A 24,474-nucleotide genomic window follows, 5' to 3' on the forward strand; every position below is an offset into this window, starting at 1 on the left:
GTCTTTCATCGTTTGAAAAGTATTGTGTTGCTTTCTGCTGGCCTCCGTGGTTTCAGACGAGCAATATGCTGCCATTTGAATTTGAATCCCTATCGATAATAGGTTGTTTCTCTTTGCTTTCAAGATTTTTTTTTCCTTTTTCTTTAATTTTCAGAAATTTACTTATGATTTGTCCTGGTATAGTTTACTTTCCTAATGAAATCTTAAACTATCATTTAAGTATTAAAATTTGTGTGTGTATGTTTGTGGAGGGTGGTCATTTTTTACAATAACGATAAAAATTAGATACTTGGGAAAAATCTAACCAAGATACACAATTTTTTTTTTTTTGAGACACGTATTTTTGCTGCAAGACATTAGAAAACATGTCAGTTTACTGAACATAAAATCAGTTAGTAATTTTTAACATCATAAAAATTTCAATTTTCTGGGGCTGGCCCGGTGGCATAGTGGTTGAATTCGCGCACTCCGCTTTGGCTACCCGGGGTTCGCTGGTTCGAATCCCAGGCATGGACATATGCACTGCTCATCAAGCCATGCTGTGGCAGGTGTCCCACATAAAAAAATAGAGGAAGATAGGCACAGCTGTTAGCTCAGGGCCAATCTTCCTCACACACACACACAAAAATTTTCAATTTTACTAAGTAAGTCTATATATTAAAGTTTCAGTCAAAATAGCAATTTATTAGAAAGCTGTAGTAATTAGGACAACATGACCTGACAAAGAGATCAGTGATACAGAAAATACAACTAGAATTGGATGCACTCACATAAGTAAACTTGAAATATGTCAGAAGTGGCATTTCAGATTTCTAATGAAAATATGGCCATTTAATAAATATTACTGGTTCAACTGGGTATCTATGAACAAAAAACGTTTATGTTACTACTTTACATTAGATTTAAAAAGTCAATTACAAGTAGATTAATGATATAATTTCAGAAAATAAAAACTGAATATCTTTGACAAAATATGGGATGATTTACTTAAGATCTCAAGATAAAATGTTTCGTGTAAACATGTCTGAAAATATAAACTTTTGATTGATATGTACTTTTGATTGATAAACTTTTTATATTGCTATCTAGAGCTTTATTCTTTAAAAATTCCAGTAAGAAAGCAAAAGAATATTTCAAATATTGGAATTAAGTATTTCCAACCCATATAATAAAAAATATTATTTACAAAATATAAAGAAGTACAAATCAACTTGGAAAATCAATAAATGAATAGAAAAAAAATCATTTGAATAGGAAGAAACATCTATGGAAGTGGCTAATACCTGTATGAAAAAATTACAAACTACATTATCAATCAGGTAAGTACAAATAACATACCCAGTTCTTATCACTTTATACCCACAATACTACTTAGTTTCTTAAGAAACTTGATGTCATCAATTCTTGCTGAGGAAGTAAAGTAACAGTTACTTTCATTTATTGCCAGTTCAAATCTAAACTATTACAATCACTTCATAAAACCATTTGACATCACCTAGTCATGTTGAAGATTCATGATATAGCAATTCCACTATTTAGTATATAGTATAGACAAATCCTTTTACATTTTGACCAACACGTTTATTAGAATGCTTATAACATACAATAACAAATAACAACCCAAATATCCATCAAGGCTAGAATAGATGTATCCATACTATAAATATCACGTAGCAATGGTATGCTCATTAAGAAGAAGGAGTCAAAACAATGTTGAGCACAGGATAAGTCATAGAATAATACATGAATATGTATATATAATATGATTCCATGTCATCAAGATCAAAAGCGATAGGATGCATATATGTCAAATAACTATAAGGAGAATAAGGGATGACTAACACAGTATCTCTCCTGTGGAGGAGACATGAGGATATGAGTGGAAGCAGCATAGGGAAAGTCACAAAGATTCAGGTAATATCCTATTTATTCTATATTATAAAATTTTAATGCAAATCAAGTTAATGAAATGCAAAAATCATGACTGCAGCTACATTTAGGGAGAAGGGTGGAGTGTAACTGAGGAAAGTCACAAATGTACTGGTAATGTTTTATTTCTTAAGCTAAGTTATGGGTATTTGCTTATTCATTTTATTTATTAATTTCTTTAATATAAATATACCCTTATAATCTAATTATCAAAAATATCTACTCTTAGTAGATTATATAGGGATTAGCTATAGCTTTCTTATTCAGAAGAACCAAATTAGTTGCTCCTACCACCACGTTGTAAATAAAATTCCTCACTATTTTGGCGTTTCTCTGTGTATTCTCCCAATGTTTAAATATTCAGTGTCATACTTGTATGTTTTTAATCTTAATTTGAAATCAGGTACAAATGGCTATTTCTTCATGTGTCTAAATGTAAAAATTATGTTAAAAATAGTCCTTTTCCTCAATATTGGTTTCTATATGTGGCAAAATCAATTTCGAATTTGTCTGAAGTGACTTGAAATGCAAAGGAATTAGAACCACTCAATATGGCTGCACTTAATCATTTCTATCCTGTTTTAGAGCTATTATAATTCACTCTTATATATAAAGTATTTTAAAAAACCAACTCAATTTATACATGGCAAGAGGTAAAACGATATTATATTTACAGATTTTAAAGTCTAATGTATTGACCTTCATGGATCCATATGCATTGAATTGAAATAAAACATTTGGATTTTGACTAGAGTATTAGAAGTTAAAAAAACAATGATGCATCCATATTTTGTTAGTTAATTAACATGCTTTTTGACTAAGAATCAGGACAACATCCCAGCCACACTAGAAACACACAGTGAGGATGTCCCACTGCATGAATACAGTGAACAAGAGAGTCTGAATAACTGTTGTGTGGCAAAGTATTAAAGATGTAGGAAAAATGGCTCTTTATCTCACTGAACAGGAAAGAAGAGAAATACAGATACCAAATATGCAAAAATTGAAATCCAGAAAAGTAAGCATCTCGGAAGTTGCCAGCTGTCCTGTGGATAACTGAAAATCTCTGGAAACTTGAGTAGACTTTTTCTTATATTTGCAGGATGCAGGGCCTTTCCCATGTGAACATGATGAAAGGAGATGGAAGCATAAAGCTGCAAAATCCAACACCTAAATCCTTAGTTAAAAGATAAACTAGAATAGAAACTGAATCCACAGGGAGATACCACAAGAAATCACCTGTCTCAAAAAGTAAGTAGTTGGAAAGGAGGAAACACAAAACAAAACAAAACTTAGAAAATTTATAACCACAAACCACATGTGGGTTTGCTACCAAAACATAAAATAAGCTCTGATCCAACAATCCTGGAGGCAAGGAGTTATTTTAAAACATTCCTTGGTTGTAAGCCAGGTACCTAGGAAAGATAACAAAGTCCTCTCTAGTGGACTTCTTTCTTCCAAGAATTGCCACAGGAAAAGTTTAATCACACATGATCCCACAATAAAAAATCTCAAAATGCATGCAGAGATGAGGGTCCACAACAGTGTACTGGTAACAATAATCAGAAAAAATCGTTATGGAATCAGCAGATACAGAATAAAACACACACACAAACACACACACACAGAATTGAGAAACGTCTTCACGTGTGCCAAGATAAGTTACCCGGAGAAAAGTGTTTATAGCAGCAAAAATATAATTGGAAATATGGCTTGGAAATATGGCTTAGAAATATGGTTTGTGGTGGCGCTATTTCCTCTTGTTATGCACAGCCATGTATGACGAAACCTGGTTTCTTCCCCCAGCCCTCTCATCCCTTTCTGTTACACCCCTTCCTTACCGTGATTTCAAGAAAAGATTGATATAGGGAAAGCTTGGGAATTGTGCATACTGTGTCAAAACTTTTACTTCATAATGCCTCAAATGCCTTAAGAAAAAACATTTGCTTTCTTACAGGCTAATGACTGAGAATTTAGTTCAGGAAAACAAATGGTTCAGTCAATAGGATCAAAATATTTAAATGAATATGAGATGTGATAACTGGGTCAAGGTTTTGACCTTGTGCAGTATGATCAGACAGGGATCTATGTCTTATCATCACAACCTGTCTTTTCAGAAAGAGGAGACTGAACAAAGCTGTGGTCAAAGACGAGTAATCAGAAAAATCTTCTGATGTATGGCCTGGCACATCATCTCTAGGAGTATATTCTAGAAACATTCTTAGGGAAAATGATTTTAGATCTCAAACAAAAAGAATTCCAGGGTCAAATATATTTGAACACATTAAAGGGTTAACTATTCCATTAATGAGACCTCTTTAATTTTAAAAATCAGGAAGCCTTAAATGTACATTGGACATTCTCTTTCTCCTAAATGTTAGTGAGAAAATTTTAGGTTATTCCCAGATGGTTATTTTTAAAAAATTCTAATTTTGTATTTATGTTTCCATTTTCAAATTTAATGCATTTTAATTGGAGATAGTTATCAGAGATTATTAAACTTCTTCTTGGGGAATATGTTATTTTTATATTTTATAAATTATATATAAATATAAATATATACACTTTTCTTTAATTCAGTGATTTTTGTTCCTTAAAGATTTTTATAAATATTTGTTATCACCTCACTTGTGTGTGTATTTCTTTGGATCATGTGATCACGTGTGGTTGTGTGTTGTTTGGCCATGTATGTGTGTTTGTGTGGTTTGTATATATACGTATATATACTTGTGTGCTGCATTTGTGTATGCACATGTGGTATGTGTGAAATGTGTTTGTGTGTGCATATGCATGCATATGGGTATGTAACATGTGGCTATGAGTCTGGCATGTTTGTATACATATGTGTTTTTTTGAGTGAGCTTGTGTGTGTTCACTTGTATATACATGCATGTGTGTTTATGAATAGGTTGTGTGTGCGCCATTGTATCTTTGTTTGTGGTTGTATTTATGCTTCCTTTCAGTTTTATGTTCCTTCTTGATTTGATTCATGATATTCTTTTGTAACGAGCACATATCTCAACTTTTAATTTGGCAACTTTACTTTTAAACGATATTTAATAGTTTTTATTGCAGATGTGTCCTTCCCTGTGAAGGCTAGCTCTACTTTCTCGGAGGAAACTATTCTTTTTAATCTTTTTGAAGGTATGAACCTCACATTTTCTATGTTCCTATCCTGCTCTGAACCATAAATCCCGTTCAAAGAAAGTTATTTCTTCAATCATTTAGGGTAGTCCTCTTATATATCTTTCAATAGAGCATTCTTTTCTTCCAGCTTTACTGCTTTGGCTTCCAGCTTGTTATGTGCTTTTCTGTGCTATGGAAAAGAATCACCAAAAAGTTTTATTTTCTTCCCTCCTTAATGGTTTCTTTATATCTCTCTCTATTCACTGATGTTATCAGAGTTATATTCTATCCCTCACATACATTCCTTCCAGTTATGTTGCTATGTCACTAAAAACAGTGTCGTTGTTCAGGGTTTCTTTGTTAAGTTGGGTTCCATCTAATTTTAGGTAGAAATTTAATAAGGATTTTGTCTTCTTATTTTTTATCACAATTAGGGAAGAGGAAGAATTAGAAACCTTGTGGCTGTTATGATCTTACCAATGACTCAAGTATCCTAGAAAACATAAGAAGTTTAACTTTTTTTATTTATAGGGAGAGGATCAAGTCTATAATCCATATAATTATGACTGAAAATATTATCATGTTGTATTGAGGGGAAATATTCCCTCTTTAATTTTGGCACACATAATTGAGGCACACATTCTGGTATCACATAATGGTCTTTACTTGAGGTATGAATGACCTTTCAAGTCACTGTTACGCACTGCCTCAGTTCTACCTCCTGAAAAGCTCCTTTTTCTTTGTGGAACACTATGTAAATCCTTAGCAGGCATCTCGCTGTACTCGTCTTCAGACTATTTTCTGTCAACAATGTCACCTTTTGCTCCTGTGTTCCAGAAAGCTAAGGAGTGCAATAATCAAGCCAATGAAGTAGCTAATGTAGACCAAGGATTGAACACAAAAAATATTATGAAAGTCTCTACAAAGAAAAAAAAAAAGAAAATCTTATCTACCAATATGTTTTGGAAACCAAAAGAGAGAACCAATTTAAGAAATGATTATAATACCAAAGTTTTTTAGAAATAGTAAGAGTCAGTTACTTAACTGACACAAGAAGTAAAACAAGGACGTGGAAGAGAAGAGAGTTAATTTTAATTTTGACATATTAAGGAGTTTGGGATTCTGGTCATACACACAATTAAAATTGTTTAAGGGGCAGGTGCCCCTTAAACCGCTAAAAACTAAACTGCTATTCAAACTGCTATTCAGTAGATATGATTGGATTAAATAGTTTTCCATTTCTGCGTTTCTTAAATAATACCTATCCTTATATCTTCTCTACAGCTTTCAATACGCCCTAACAATTTTGTACCCAGATGATTGTCTAAGGACCAGTTTGTAACACAAGGAATCAAGCACATGGCCTTGCATTTAGCAGCTAGTTAACATCTTAAAAATAATATATCCATATCGAAGTGCAAAATATTCTACCAAAATCCTTCAATAAAGCTGAGGCTAATTAACCATCTACATCAGTGGCAACATCTGGAGATATTCGTGATTGTCCCTACAGGAGATTTGCTCCTGGCCTCTGGTGAGTAGAGGACAGATATGCTGCTAGACGTTTAAAACGCATAGGACGGCCCCCACAACACAGAATTATACAGTCCAAAATTTCACTAGTGTCAAAGTTCAGACACTTTGATCTACAGTGATTTAGAAAAGACAAAGTGGAAGAAAAAGAAGGAGGAAGAGAAGAAGACGGAAGTGGGGAAGGAGGAAAAGGAAGAGGAGAAAGGGGAGGGGAGGAGGGAGGGAGAGGAGGAGAAAGAAGAGAGGGGGAGGAAAGAGAAGCGAAGGAAGAGAGAGGAAGGAAGAGGGAGGAGGGGGAAGTAAGACCTTTTATTGATGTATTAAGAAAAGAGTCAAGGCATTCTCAGTTTGATTGCCAAGTTTCTTTCTTAGCACCTCTATATTTGGGAATATTCCAATCCAATAATGATCTAATAGACTTACTTTATGTGATTATGTTCAGACCTTTGAAAATTAAGAAGAAATGTTGCATATTTTCCTAGACTTTCAAAATATCAAAGCATAAATTAAATACACCAGAAAACCAACTACGGTTATATTATAATTACAGGTGGGTAAGGAAATAAAAACCTCCCAGTAATTATAACTGGATTGTTCAATTTTGTTCATAAATATTTGGCAAGTGCCCAAACTCTGGCATACTTAGGAACTTCTCGATTTCTGAATATTCTTCCCCATGTAATTAATGTGACTGATAATTTTATTTAAGGAATTAAATTTCAGAGGATGAATTAATAAGTATACTTCATATAGCTTCAATTGTGTATATTGTTGACATTTTTTTGTAAATGGAAAACTAAAATAGTAGGTCTGTTTTTATCTGGGAGCAACTGCTACTTGATTAATGTATTACTATAGAACAGAAACAATCATACGAGAATATTTCTGAGATAACAGGATTTCCATGGAGAAACTATCAATTTCATATTAATTCTATTTCATAACAATGCAGACTGTTCTAAATAATTCAAATAAGAAATTTAAAACCTAACTTCAAGATATTATTTGATCATTATATTACTATGATGGTGAATAAATTGAGCACTTTAAATTATTGGATAAACTAAATTGTATTAAGTTATTGAAGTTACAAGGTCAAAATTGGGTTTTTGTTTATTCTCTTAACTTCATGACATGGATATTTTTATAAATGATATTTAAAGATACTGAAGCAAATTTTAGTTTTGGAAAACAGTCTTTAAATAGACTGGCTTCAAAATGATTATGTATTTTCAGGCTTTGAATTTTTCTAGAAAATTAGAGTTAAAAATGTCTTTTACATAAAATTTTAATTTTAAGATCTCCATAATTATGAATTACAGATGTATTATCATCTTCGAAGAGCGTACTGAGATCATTTGATATTCTCTTCCTTATTCTCAGTTCATATACAGATGGTCCCTGACTTAAAATGGTTTGACTTAGGATTTTTCGACTTTATGATAGTGCGAATTGATATGCATTCAATTAGAAACCATACTTCGGATTTTGAATTTTGATCTTTTCCCGGGCTAGTTATAGGCAATGTGATCCTCTTGTGATGCTGGGCAGCGCAGTGAGCCTTAGCTCCCAGTCAGCCACGCGATCACGAGGGTAGACAATTGATATACTTACAACCATTCTGTAACCCATACGACCCTCTGTTTTTCACTTTCAATACAGTATTCAATAAATTACATAGATATTCAACACTTTATTGTAAAATAGGCTTTGTGATAGATAATTTTTGCCCAAATGTAGGCTAAAGTAAGTGTTTTGAGCATGTACGTTTAAGGTAGGCTAGGCTTAGCTAGGATGTTTGGTAGGTCAGGCGTATTAAATGCATTTTTGACTTAAAATATTTTCAACCTATGATGGGCTTATCAAGACATAACCCCATTGTAAGTCAAGGAAGATCTCTACCATCACCTATCTTTACAAATAGAGTGAAATAACCTGTACGAACATAAATTAAAATTTTTTTCTGGTTTAAAAAGTCATAACTCCTCTTCCGCTGGAAAAGCTTGTTTCTTCTGTTAAACACGCTATTTTGTTAATATGCAAAAAACTGAAAGAAAAACAGAATTCTTGCTAATCAGATGCAAACCACTTATATTTTTTAAAGTAGAAACTAAAAATAGAAAGATACTACTATTTTCTTTTTTATTATAAAAATATAGACATATGCCACTTTTTAAATCTTTGAAGAGAATGATTGGGTCTAATGATCTCAATAAAACCATAATCTTATGGGTGTCAACATTTGCAATCCAAAGAAGAAGCCATGCATCAGTGTGTGTATAGTAATCCTTTACTATTTTTCTCTCTCTCTTGACCTTTTTAAAAAATTAAGACCCTGTGTAAGCCCACTGTCTGCCTTAATTATAAAGACAGTTAATAAGCGTCACTACCTTAAGATCCTGGAAGGATTTGATATTTCTCCCTGGATGATATATGCATCTTAACTGCTAGCGAAAAAGAACAATCCAATCTGTGTCTTTGATCCTGTTATGCCTACCAAATAGCATCTTTATTTTTTTAAACTAGGTGATAAACACAAGACGATGTGAATTCACAGGAAAAGATAGAAAAGGAAAGTGAAAAACAACTACCCCTACCTTGGTAGGAAAGCATACTGAATCCTTCCATCTTCTCCAGTAGTTTTTCTGTCTTTTTCCATCCATCTGCCATATCATGATAGTGTGATTGTGACATATTTAGGGGGCTAAAAATGGAAGAGATAATATCATGCTGCACCGGGAAAAATTTCTTGTGGCCTATTTGGGTTTCATAGCACTTAGACTTTGAAGTTGCATTTAAGTATTGTATAATGTCAACCTTTGATGTAATCTTTGGATTCTCAAAGATAATACAGGCTCCAATTTAGTTTTAGACAGATTAGACTTTTTTTCCCCATTGAGTTATCTGACTACAATCACTACGTGAGACTATGCAGATTCTGATCATTTTTTCTGTGTGTGTATTAGATTTATTCTAAGGTAACGTGAAAGAAAGTTAAAATAATTAAGATAACTACTTTACATGTTTAATATTAGTATTTTTATGTAGTAAATTTAGTAGAATTATATTATAGGAAAATTTGTATCAAACCAAAAGTTTAGAAAGGTATAAAGAGACAACAATTTAACATAATGAAGTATATAAGGATAAATATTAATATCATTCACTATAATACAATCAGTTTATTAGTATGTCACATATTCTAAGTATCTTTCTGGATATTAAAAGTTGTTTGCTTTTATGGTGATAAATAAATTTATTAGGACAGAAAATTATACCATATTTTTATCCAACATGAAGAATTCTTGACTTTAGTATGATTTTGGAGGTTTTAGAAATAATCTCATAAAGAACTTTACTATACTATATACTTCAACATCACAATCTCACGTTTTGGCAAGTAACTGCAAGCAAAAACTCAATAAAGAAATGTTGAATTTCTGGTATTTCTTAAACGGATGAAATATTTGCCGCTAGCCGTTGTTTTTACAATCCTGGTCCCTATGGAATTAGAACATTGGCCTGTGTTTGCATTTCCACGGCATAAATAAATTCCTGCCCAGCCAGGAACAAACATACTATAAACACCACTGCTACGTTCTTGCCCAACATGTTTTATACTCAAAATGACCATAATCCAAGCGCCTTTCTCTGATGAAAATGTAAACACAACAGTTATCTCCCATTCATGTGCAAAACTATTTTGAGTGAATAAGTTAATTGAAACTTCAAAAATTGTCAACTTTTCTAGCCTCAATTTATACACTTATTAAAAAATAACCCCACCATATATTTCTGTAAAATATATGAATCATAATCTGACACTTCACCAAATCAGAGAAAAGTCCTATTAAAGTAATATACGTGGTATATTAATTTCAATTAAAAATATATATAATTTAAGTGTTACACCATCATATTTTAAAAATAAAGGAAGTGTCCTTGACTTTGAAAAACTGTCTTTGTTATGGAGTAGTAAGATAGTACATGTTTATTTTTGAATCCGTGTATATGCCTATTTTGTTTACTCCATTTCTATATCTACTGTAAAAAGACTTTTAATATCATATAGCTGGAAATCTTTTAAATAAAATCTATAATTAAAAATAAAACTCTATTTCTTCTCTTCTCTTTGCATAAATGCCTCAAGCTTGTTGTAAAACATAAAGGCAATACATATAAGAAAATGGATAACAAATAGAATCAATAGTAACTCAATGAGTTTTTAATCAAACACAGTTACTTGTAATATATATTTTACATTTTTAGCATTCATTATTATTTCTAAATTTAAATAGTACGTAGTATTTCATATCATGCTTTTAAAAAATTTATTACTGTTATATGAACACTCTCCATGGTGTTGTATATTCTTATTCAGATTTTTTTTTATGACTACATGGTATTCCATTAGATAGACCATGAATTATTTAATTACTGCCCTGTTTTGAAACACTGATCATTTGCAATTTCGCTATTAAAAATAACATTGCATTGCACTTAAGCTAAATTTGTATAAGATTCATGATTTTACCTTTAGGCTGCAAGGCCAGAAGAGAGGTTTCTGGTTAAAAGTCATGTGTACATTTAAAATAATTGATCTGTCCTTGGCAGTTATTCATCCAAAAATAGTGTATTGATTAAAACTACTGAAAGAGAATATAAAAGAATTTCCAATCATTTGAAAATAGAATTCATCGCATGAAACAAAAACATACATCTTTTGTAAAAGCGATTTCAGTGATTTTTGGAGCTACAGTAAAAAGAATTTGAGGTAATAATATTTGCCTTTTGTGGTAGAGTGAAAAATGGCAGCCCAAAGGTTCAGGTCCTTATCCCTACACCTGGAAATGTCACCTTATATGTAAAAGTCTTTGCAGATGTGATTAACCATCTTGAGATGCAGAGATTATCTCGGTTTTTTAGAATGGGTCCTAAACACAATCAAATGTATCCTTGTATGAGACAGACAAAGGACGATCTGATACATACATAGAAGAAAAGGTGATGTGAAGACAGAAGTGGAGGTTGGAGTAATGTGGCCACAAGCCACCATATGCCAGCAGCCAGAAGCTGGAAGGCAAGGAAGGGATTCTCCCCAAAGCCTCCGAAGGAAGTGCAGCACTGCCCACACCTTGATTTCTGCTCTGTCATACTGATTCCGGACTTCTGGCCTTGAGAACTGTGAGGAAATAAATTTCTGTTGTGTTAATCGACCAAGTTTGTAATAATTTGTTACAGCATCCATAGGAAGCTAATAAACCTTTCATCTTCACACGTTCTCTCTTTCTGCTTTCATTTTTGTAACTGTTGCTCTCAGTTGAACCTTTTATCTGAAACTTCATGCTATAAACTTTCCTAATTTCTAATTTTCATAAGTATACCTCTCAGTTTTAAAAATTTCTTCTAGTCGGTAGCAGCAATTTTGATTATTCTTGTTTATTTTTTCTGGGAGTTATTAGGATTTTTAAATTTCAAATAATTTAATTAACTTTGGTTCGCATGCTATTAATAATAGAGAATACCTAAGTAATTTCTGTTTTGAGGAATGTTTTTAACTTAAACTTATGGCTTCGTATATGACCAATTTTAATGAAAAATTCTTTCTCAGATGTTAATATGCATTTTGTTTTTCAAGAAGGGTATATTTTCTGAGCTTCCATTCACTTTCAGCATAGCGTCTAGATACCCAGTGTCTTGCTCTAATTTTTTTTTTCTCACTAAACCTGTCACCTCTTCCCTTTAACTGCTGTTGCCTGTTCTTCCCTGTCTGCTTTCTGTTTCCCTTGCCAAAACGTAAGCTCCACCAGGCACCTTTGTCTGCTTTTTCCACTGATGAATCACCAGCACCTTACAAGAATATTTGGCACATAGTAGATGGTCAATAAATACATTTGGATTTGAATTTGAATTCTCTTGCCTTCACAAATGAATTTCACTTTTGTTTGTCTTAAAAACCAGTAAATGACTCAGTCACAAATATTTTCCCCCTCAAGCACATGAATCTGTTTCTACAATTCCTTCTAGAATTTGTTTTTATGAAATTTTATAATTGTTCTTGATGGAGAAAGCTGTTTTTTCTCATCCTAATTTGGATAATTATAGTGCATTTTATTTAATAAAATAATTTAAAAATATGTAAACGAAGACTTTCTTTAGATTTCAAAATTAATGTGGAGTATAATAAATTTTCAGTCTATATAAATTAAATCATTGAATCAGCAAGTACTCAATTTGCTTTATAGTTGGCTGTTAATTTTGTGGGACATTTTTTTCTTTCAGATATAGGTACATAACATTTTTCCTTTTTGACCAAATATTTACTATATTTTCACATAATAGTCATGCATTTTTAATTTGTTTCTTTAATTTGGATACATTTTGAAAACATCTTTCACAAAAGTGATTTTTTAAACTGCATTGTTGGACTTCTTGCAACCTTTTCATATTTTATTCATCTTCATAGTATTCTAATTATAATTTTTTCTTTCTATCTTTATTTTTCTTTATGTCTATATATTTCATATAAATCTTATTTTCTTGTATTCTATTGATATGGTAAATGTTTTTTTTCTGAAATTTTATTTTCAATTATGAATTAAAGATTAGTTTTCAAAATATGTAATCTTAACATTCTGGCCACATTTCCTTTTATTTTTCCTGTTCAGAAATTTTAAGTTGGCATTAACGTTAGATATTATTTCCCGACTCTTATTTTTTTTATGTAACTTATCATAAAAGGTGAAATCCTTTCAGAATGAAATTGTAAACAGTAGCATATCTGGATTGTTTTTTCCTCTTACATTCATTCCTCTCAATAAGGAGGCTCTTCCTAGAACTACACCTGTAGGGTAAGTTGATGTCCCCAAGTCCAGTCCTCAATTTCCAGCAGCCTTTCACTCAGCAAACCTTTGTTCAATGACAATAGTGACTCACTTATTTTAACTATTTTGCTGTATTTATGACAGTGAAATAGAGCACATATATTTATTAGAAATTAAGGAGACTTCAGGCAAAATGCCCCAGATATAGTGAAAATACAATGAAAGTGTATTTATTTAAGCATGTCTAATAATGAATTAGATTAAAAATTATGCAATGCCCTGTTTTAGTGAGAAAACAATAGACTTTGATTTGATTAATAGAGCTTCAGAAGTAGTGGCTCTTTCTTCAGATTAATTGCAGGTAAAGAGCCAATCCTGCAGTGTGTTTTGAAGTTTAAATAATTTTCCTTTAGTAGCTAATACAGTAGCAATAATATGTCCCACTTTTTTCTAACATAAGGCCATTGTCTCTCATTAATCATTAGTTTGACTCTCCCAATATTTATATCTGTATCTAGACATCTATAATCTATACCTGTTTAGAGAGAGAGGAAAGTCAAATTAATGAGAAAAATACATGTAATTGATTAGTTAACAAACATTTCTTGATAGCAAGCCAAGCTATAAGAAAAATGTGATCCTTATCTAATATATGTATAATTCATTGGGAGCAGCAGGGCATTTATAAATGGGATGATATTTCCAGGCATTAAATGAGTTACAGGTCAGAGTCACATAATTTCTTAAGGTTTTTTTTGAAGTTGATGTTATTCAATGCACCACTAGGGATGAATATGCACTTTGTTCACAGATATAGTGCCAAAGTAGTTTCTGATATTTGTCATCATTTAACAATTCCTTTTATTATGATGATAATTAAGTCATTAGCTTCAATTCCTGGAAGCAAAAGAAATTGAAGTTAAAGGGTGTTTTGAGGTCAACTGATCCAATCCATTCATTTTACCAATAAGGAAAATAAAATACTGTCTTTCATTTAATTTCAGAATAGCTGAGAATTAAGGTCAAAGCTTATAAGACTCCATAACTGCACTCGCACAGACATTGCTGTGCTTCTATTCTATAATTCTTTTACTCCCCAACTTTCTTCCTCAATGGTTTTTCTTCTGTTTCTTCCTCTCACACTCTTTTCAAAACTTGCCATAGTGCTGTTTTCTGAATCTAGAGTAGACTGATGTTTCAAATTTATTCCTCAGGAGACTATATTCTTTTATTTCTCTACTAATGCCGCATTAGTAGAGCTCCCACAGAAGTGCAACAGAGAAAATCTTCTATATGTATTTATTCATATAGAATAATCAACCGTTTGATTAAATATGACTCTAACTTATAATTTATAGAATAACTAGACATAAACATATCTTGAAAGGAATGCCACTTATCTGTTTTTGGTAACTCTAAATATTACATTCTTGGTTATATCAGTCAATTGGTATTTAAACCATTTAATATATTTATACATAAAAAACCTGAAAATATTTTTTATATTTAAAGTTATCAAATGGCTTATTGTTTAAAATAACAGTTGTATATTAAGATATTACATTATAATAAACCTGATTTATTGATAAAATGCACATTGAAGTGAACACACCATTTAAATATTTTCAAATAAAAATATATATATCATAATATTAAAATTATACATTAGTTTTATGATTATAACTTCTAAGTCCTTCTTAGTAATGTGGATCAAGAAATCATGGACAGAAGAATCTATTCTACCTATCAGGGATTTAGGTAAATTTGTCTGAAACTCTCTAGTTTGATTAAGAATATAGAGACAGGGCCGGCCCTGTGGCTTAGCGGTTGGGTGCGCACGCTCCGCTGCTGGCAGCCCGGTTCGGACGCACCGCTTCTCTGGCCATGCTGAGGCCGCGTCCCACATACAGCAACTAGAAGGATGTGCAGCTGTGACATACAACTGTCTACTGGGGCTTTGGGGGAAAATAAATAAAATAGAATTATAAAAAAAGAAGAATATAGACACAACCGTAAGTCTTCAATGAACTATGGGTTTTTTCATGAGTATTCCCTCACGTGTGTCCATTTCAATTGTATCTTAACCATCTGAAGCCCAAGCTCCATTCTCTTACTGGTTTCTACAAAAAAGTCCACTAATCAAAACAATTAAAAGGTGTTATTAAGCTGTTATTTTTAGTGCATTTCTGTTAAATGATCATATCACATAGACTAGTCTGTGTCTGTCTGGCCTGTAAACCCATTAGATCATGCCTCCTTTCTCTTACCTTCTCTCTATCGTCTCTCTAATGTCTCTGCCTGGGCTTGGGATTCTTTTACTCTTAGTTTTTTCTAAGTTAGTTTATAAAACAGTTTAACAAAAATGTTAGATATCACACACACAAAAAAAAGAATTCTGGTACCAATTGCCGGAAGTATAATATTTCCAACATTACCTTTTAGAAAATTTTGGCATGAATCCTTAACAGATTTCAAGAAAAGTGGAGCTTTCTTCTGGGTCCTATTGGAACTCCAGCATTTTTCACAAACGTCAACTGCCTGCTGTTGAGTTAGTCACTTCCTTTATGCAGAACCTTTCTCTGAGCTTCTATGTAGAGCCTTGTTCAATCTTTCTTCTAAAACAGCTCTTAATAGATTTTGACAAATTATTTCTAAGCATTTGGGCTTTATCCTATAAATATTAAAAATATTACCAACCAGTAGGTCTGGCTTTTGCTGTTAATCTTTTACCTAATGGTTTTACTGATGATGTATGTGCTTTAAAGTCCACTTTTATCCTCTCCATCACCAGCATTCTCTGGGCACTATGTCAGTGAGGGACTGTTTCAAAAATCCTTTCAGCAAGATGAATCACTTCCTGATTGAGCTACCATCTGAAAATTCATTCTGCCATTTTACAATATTATACTTCTTTCTTTTTTTAAAATTAAACACAATACTGTGCTTCACTCAAGAATATTCCCATTTAACTGCTGCATAATTCATGTTAAATTGGTATTACAATTTGGAGCTAAAACAAATTTTTAATTTTCAGGGTAGTGCACCACATTGTTAAATTTATCAAATAGTTCTTCTTAACTCTAATATTGATTAAATTAATACTGTGAAAGCAAACAGAATCAAATTTTTGAAAGATATTTTAATTTTTAGCTCTTATTTTGTCCAACCTGTTGAACTAGTCTAACCAAGGTCATGATCTCATTTTTTGTTGTTTTCTTACTACCATCTTGGCTACTTTGAGAATTCTTTGTCGTGTACACTTCCTCCATCCAACTCTTAACTGCTGAGAGCAATCAAGATTAAATATTAGTCTTCATTTCTAACTCTAAAACTTTCCAGGCAATGTTGTCTATGCCCTTTTCTTCCATTACCATCCAAATTCTCATGTCTTTTGATTCTTTGTCTACCTCACAGACATTAAAGCCCAACATATCCAAAATAAATAATCTCTCTGGGAATATCTGTGCCTTCTCTGGTACAACTTACTCAGTACAAGTCACTATCATCAATGCATTTGCCCCAAATATCCCATAAACAAGAGTTTTTCCTAATCCCAGTATCTCTCTCCCTCTCTCTCTCTTCACATACATACGTAATTTACTAGTTTCCACACTTTTTACCTTATAATTATATTTCAGATATGTTGATCCTTTGTATCACAACCAAAATCAATTTAGTAGGGTCCACCACCTTCACTCACTGGAATACTGCAGTAGCCTCTAAACTCTTTCGCTTTCTACTGATCTTTCCTTTCTTAGAACAAATTTTAAGTTATCAGACAGAGATGCATATCACGCTACATTTCTTCTTTGAATTGTTCCATTCCTTCCTTTTGAATTTAGGAGAGTATCCAAGATCCTTGTTTAAAAGGCTTTTAACAACACAATTGTGTCATCCTTTTCTGCATTATCTCTCCTCTTTGACCTCTCACACATTCTGCATGTAGCAGATATTCTAGCAGATGTTTTAATGCAGCATGTTCTTTCTTAGATCCTAGACTTCTGACATGCTGTTCCCTCTTTCTGGAACCATTCCCACACTTGCTCCATCTGACTAACTCATACTTATTTCAGGTTTCAGTGTGAGTATCCCTTCCTTGGATAGGTTTCCATAGTCTAGGTACAGGACTAGATCACCTGTAGATGTAGCCATAGTGGGTAAGTGTCCTGTCATTGTATTAAGCAAACCTAATTTTATTTATTTATTTTTTGTGAGGAGATCAGCCCTGTGCTAACATCTGCCAATCCTCCTCTTTTTTTGCTGAGGAAGAGTGGCCCTGGGCTAACATCCATGCCCATCTTCCTCCACTTTATATGGGATGCCGCCACAACATGGCCTGCCAAGCATTGAGTCAGAGTGCGCCCAGGATGTGAACCAGAGTGCATGCACTTAACCGCTTGTGCCACCTGGCCAGCCCCTACGCAAACCTATTTTTAATTCATCAGTTATGCCTTCTTTATTTTTTTTTACAGATTTTATTTATTTATTTTTCCCCCCCAAAGCCCCAGCAGTTGTATGTCATAGCTCCACATCCTTCTAATTGCTGCATGTGGGAAGCAGCCTCAGCATGGCCGGAGAAGCGGTGCATCGGTGCGCGCCCGGATCCGAACCGGGGTCCCCAGCAGCGGAGCGCGCGCACCCAACCGCCAAGCCACGGGGCCGGCCCCAGTTATGCCTTCTTTAATATGAGCTATATGAGATCAGAAATCATGATTTCCTTGCTTAACACCTGAAAGTTCCTAGTAGAGAGATTGAAATTTTATTATATATTATGCATTCAATAAAACCTGAATATATATGTTAATATACTTATTTTTTGAAATATTACAAAATAGTTTTGGAAGTAGAGATTATTTTTAGTAAGTAATAATAAATTTAAAAAATTCTCAACATATTATATTAAAACTACCACATATTGGGCCTGCCCGTGGCTGAGCAGTTAAGTGCATGCGCTCTGCTACTGGCGGCCGGGGTTCAGATCCCGGGCCCACACCGAGGCATCGCTCCTCTGGCCATGCTGAGGCCGCGTCCCACATACAGCAACTATAAGGATGTGCAACTATGACATACAACTATCTACTGGGGCTTTGGGGAAAAAAAAGGAGGAGGATTGGCAATAGATGTTAGCTCAGAGCCGGTCTTCCTCAGCAAAAAGAGGAGGATTAGCATGGATGTTAGCTCAGGGCGGATCTTCCTCACAAAAAAAACAAAAAAACTACCACATATTACTATTGATTAGAGAACATGTATCTATATTAACATATTTATAATAAGATCAAAGGTCAATTTCCTGATACAGAGTCAGTCCTATAAATTTTTTTCCTAAGTAGTATACAATTTCATCACCAATAGAATGGTTTCTATTTTTCATGTAATAATCTTAAAGAACCATTAAATACATCATTCCTTTCCTAAATAGTTAGCGGTCACAAAGGATATGGATGTGTGAGTGTGTTTGTATGTGGGTGTTTCAGTGGATGAAATTTAGAGTTATGAAGTTCTTGTAAATTAACACTACTCTTAAAACCAAATGTATCTGTTAATTTATTAAATGACTAATACTTAGTATTAATACTAGTATTTAATATTGCTATTTCTTCAGCCATTTTAGATCTCCTCATCGCTCCTCTCTATACCTCATGAGATGGCTAGTCAGGTTTCTTTATTATTATTATGATTATTTTTTTCCTTTTCCACTTAATATTGAGGAAATGGGAGTTTGGAGAGATAATATTAACATGCCCATGATTATACAAATAATAAATGGCATGTTTTGGGATTGGTAATTGACTCTGTTGAATACCAAATCCCATGCTCTTAATTTATTCACTTAATTTTATGAAATGAAGTAGTATTTTCAGCATAGAAATTTTCAAGGGGAAAGAAAATTCTATCTTCTTAGGAAAAGCCAGGATTTTTTTTTTTTTTTTTTTTTGGTGAGGAAGATCAGCCCTGGGCTAACATCTGCTGCCAATTTTCCTCTTTTTGCTGAGGAAGATTAGCCCTGAGTTAACATCTGTGCCCATCTTCCTCTACTTTGTATACAAGATGCCCCCACAGCATGGCATGATGAGCGCTGCATCGGTCCACGCCTGGGATCCGAACCCACGAATCCCAGGCCACTGAAGCAGAGTGCACAAACTTAACTACTAAGCCACTGGGCCGGCCCTGAGCCAGGGTTTCAAAACAGACAATAATAATCATTACAGGCTAAGCATAATTGTAAAATTTGGCTAAATTGAGACTATTTTAAATTTTAAATTAATAGCTGCAATAATTTATGCTAATAAAAAATGTATATTTTTAACACTGTAAATTTATGAATGCCTCGGTTATATACTAATAAACATATTCTGAGAGCCCCTTATTAAGGTTTCAGAACAGAGAAGGAATTGTGATATTATAAAAATCTAGTATCTGTTAGGCATTGACTGTTAGATGATGTTTAATGTATATAATCTCCACAGATAGTAGGACTTATTATCTTTTAAAATGAAAGATACAAATTGTAGAACATTTAAACAATGTATCAAGATAACACACATAATAACATTTCTCAAATTTGATCCTCAAGATATGATACTCCAAAATCTAGTCTCTTTCCATTACACTGGGCATCTTAACACAAAAATGGTAGAGGCAAAATTCATAGAAAAGTTTTATCTTATAATCTAGCCTATATAAACATTTCAGTAAATAACAAATATTAAGTAAATAACAATTATGGTTGCCAATAATTAATTATGTGACTTTCAGTAATTTACTTTTTAGCTCCAGTATCCATATCTGAGAAATGAGGTGTCTGGCCTCTATTAGAAGTTCTATTCTGGCTCTAATGTCAGAGTTTATAAGTCATCTAATTACGTGTGATCAGCGACAATGAATATTAAAAGCATATATATTGTTGAAGACTAAATTCCAACTTCTAATTTAAGAACAATTCTTCTACAAATGTTTCTATTGGAGTCTGTTTCTTGATTCTCTCTTTCTCCGATTTCATTATTTTCTACTTTGCTCTTCTGTTCTACCAACTTCTGACAGCTGTAATATCATTATATAGTTATTTTTTGACCTCCAATCAGAAACCACTTCCCTCATAAACCTATTGTTATCTTTATATGATGAGAGCTTGACATTTTAATTTATCTAAATATTGACTTCAATGTGTATGTTGACAGAGGTCCACAGGAGCCTCCGTTATAGCAATCAGTCAACAAGCAGATGATGTTACTGAGAGGTCCAGCACTCAACACATCACATCCATCACGTATTACTGGATATATTCCACATCTTTCTTGGGGTTAAATATAGTTATTTTACTTAGGAAAATTACCTGTGTTTCATAAGGAGATTAAAAGACATTAAAAGTAAGTGTATTCTTCACAAAGAATTGTTGAAATATAGTTCTTGATAGTAGGAAGAAAATATTTTACTTACCTTATACAGAATTAATTGTTAACTACATCATATATACGCCTAATCATGATTATTTTTCATGAAATAAATTAAATTTAGATTGTGTGACCCCATTTTTATGGGGGCCTCTTTTATTTTATTTTAAAAAATATTCATTTTTTTGTTTTAAAGCCATATTCAAAGTCTACATATATCTCACTGTATAAACAAAAACCTTGTTACTATTATTTGCTGACTTAAAATTAAATATTTCATTTTCATTTAATATTTAATTATTTATAAATATGCATGCAGCTAAAAACAGAGTGATTATGTCTAAGCTTTGATGGACTAGCAGACATTTATGTTTGGGTGTTCTTGCTATCAACGTGAACAAGTTAAGTTCTTGTGAAATATCTACGCTGATTAAGAATAATAAAAATTAATGATTCAGCATTGTTTGTTAAAAGATAGTGCTTTTCTTTTTCCTCACTAATATATGAGGATGCTGAGAGAATGCCATTTTATAAACATAGCTCAGTTTTGCAGTTTAAAAACAATCTGTAGCTGAATCACTCAGAACTCTGAGTACTATGGAAATTTGCCTCTTTTAAAAATCCTACATCATACCAGATACAGCTATTTATTACATTGCATATGGAAATGGAAGCAAAATTAGTCGCAGTTTGTAGTATCAGGCACAAAAATGCTGAACGCATTACCATTCTGACATTCAGTATTGGATGGGTGAATGCACACTACTTTTTTGAAACTGTCTTTCTTCTCAAATGCTAAAAATGTTTATTTGTAAAATATCCAGGAGTATTTTCCATATTTTCATATCCACTAGTTTTTTAAAAAATAGGAAGTAAATATAGAAAATGGAATAAAAATGGCATGTGAAAATACAAAGGAGGAGTAGATTAGGATTGTCCTATTCTTTGAATCCACATGCTTTAACTGTGACGGATTAACGTCTTTCAGAGGGATTCTTATTTATATTAGAGTATTGAGGTATCAAGAGTAGACTGTTGTTTGGCTCATTAGCTTGTAGTTTTTTTTTTTTTTTTTTTTAAGAAAGGGAAAAGCAGTCTCCATCAAACTCTATTGCTACTAAAGAGGTCTAACTTTCATTCATCAGAGTCAACAGATGTCTATCAATCACTAGAAGAACACCTGGAATACAGTATTAAGAAACATATACACACACAGTAAAATCCTCTTTTGCTGGAACTTACTGTCAAGTAACGGCATGTTTCATTTGTCTTTTTTTAGAAAGTCTTGTAAATTTGTGTTGAAAGCTGGGTGTGATATATTTGGAAAATGATTCTGAAACAGGCATTTAGTGTGAAGTTGTATGTTTATCTAGCTAGATGTTAAGTTGTGATTACTATTTGCCATAGTTACGGGCAAATAGTGTCCCCTAGTGTCCTTGTTTTTCTTGTTGTCTTCAAGTTTCCCTAGAGACTCCACCCTAAAATAGGGTCTGAGCTTTGCATTTCATTTAGCTATCATCTCCTGTTATTTTAGAAGGGCTTGATTGATATTCAGTAACACGTGGTGCAGGAGAAATGTTCCATATCCTATGCTTACATCTCAGTCTTTTAGAAGACTGTGCCTTGGGCTGTAATCTTCATAAGTGCTTCTCAGCTTGGCCGCCCTCCCTTAGGTGCGACAGGAAGACTGAAGGCTATAATCAGATATTTCTCTTCCTCTGCTTGAAAGGCTGCAGGGGGCTAGGGTTGGATATTTTCCTTCCCCTAAGTCAGTTAGAATCTGGTAAAACTCTCTCCTGTAAAAAAAAAGTACTGATAAAAACCAAGTCTTGTAAAATAATTTCCCTTGAGGTGAAGCCATTGTTAAGGAGAACAGACTGCTGGGCTTTCAAAATCGTTACTCCCTTCCTTTCCCCACTTCCAGAAGTACAAGGGGATTTTTCTCTAGTCTTCACTCTGACAACTTGGTGGTGTTCCTGGAGGTAAAACTCTTAAAACTTTGGGTTCCTTCCTAAGACTGTGCCCCCAGAGTTTTTAACTCTCAACCTAGTCTGCTTCAAGCCTCTGGCCACTCCTAAATTACAGTTTGAGTGTTCCTAGCAGCATTAGCTCCAGTGCCGAGCTTCTGCTTGTGGGCTTTCGCTCCCAGTGAACTATTATTTTTGGTATCTGCCTCTTCTTCCATTCTTTGGGGAAGTGTTCTGCCTTGTGTCTCAATTCTCTCATGGATATTAGAAGAGTTGTTTATTTTCAGCTTGTTTAACTTTTTTGTTGTTGGAGTGACAACTTCCAAGCTTTTTACATGTTGGACCAGAAAGCAGAAATTGGCATTTGGATGTTTAAGTCTGGGATTCAGGGAAGAGCCCGGTTCATAGACTGTGAAAATAATCATGAGGCTCTATGGCATCAAACATACATAGAAGCTGATAGAGCAGTGGATAGACAAGACTGAGGACTTAGCTTTAGGGCATCAAACATAATCAAGCAAACAAGATACAGGTGGAATTAGCAGTGAGCTAGGATGATAATCCAGAGACTGAATACTGAGTCCTGGAAACAAAGTGAAAAAATGTTTCAAGGATGTTGGGGATTAACAGTGTCAAAAACTGCTAACAGGTCGACTAACTAAACAGGTCAACTGCTAACAAAAGAAGTCAGAGAAGTGGACATTGGCTTAAGTAACATCGAGTCTATGTTGACCTTAAAAAATTCAGTGTCATAATAGTTTTAAATCATGATTGGAGTGAATTCGAGAGAAAATGGGAAGAGAGGAATTAAAACAGGAAATGATGTACAGCCTTTTATAACCTTTTTTGACAATCAAGCACTTCTCAGAATGAATTATATAGTAGTGCCAATTTGAAGGCATGAGTTGCTATGGATACATTTTTCTTGTGCTGAGTCTTTGGGGAAAAGGAATATATGCTTAGATCAAATTCCCCCAAAATAGACCCTAAAATACAAATTATTGCTAAAATGATTTATTAGAAAGTCTTCCGGAGAAAACCAGTGAAAGTATGGGTGTGTGGGACCCAGAAGGCAAGAAGGCTAAGTGAGAGGATTGTTAAGAAATGTCACAAAGAAGGTGACTCTAGTGCAATCTTGCAGAGGAGTTGTAGGTACAGTCGATCTCCTGATTATAGGTTCTCAAAATTTGAAAAACTATAAGAATCAGTGTAGTAGAGAGAGTGATCCATAACCTAGTGATGGTTGGAGAATGAGATGCTTAGAATTGAGAATACTGAGATGACCCTGTTATTGTAATGGCCAGGCCAAGGGTATAACAGAACAAGTGGTGGTATACATTATGGAGGCATATAATAATATTAGAAGAAACAGATCAGAGTGTTGGAAGAAACATTTATATGAATATCGAAATAGCCAATAATCATGACAGATGTACAAGCAGTATGGGAGAAAAACTAGCCACCAATTTATAGGACTGCCTAGGAAGCCTTGTTTCCAAAAGAAGTTGATGACTGAGTCAGAGCAAGAGTAAAAGAAACATTTAGAAAAGAGGTTATGGGCACAGGTGATTTTGCTGAAGACTGTGTTAAAGAGGGCACTATTAAATGGTCTCAAGGGCTGAGGTTGGTGAGAAATGGGATCAGAAAAAGATTAGAGTCTAGAGTATAAGGAATGAGCTACAAGTCTTGGTACCCTGTGGTGAC

This window comes from Ceratotherium simum, chromosome 10 (assembly GCF_057802395.1).
Source record: "Ceratotherium simum simum isolate JZ-2026a chromosome 10, ASM5780239v1, whole genome shotgun sequence".
NCBI classification, from domain to species: domain Eukaryota; kingdom Metazoa; phylum Chordata; class Mammalia; order Perissodactyla; family Rhinocerotidae; genus Ceratotherium; species Ceratotherium simum.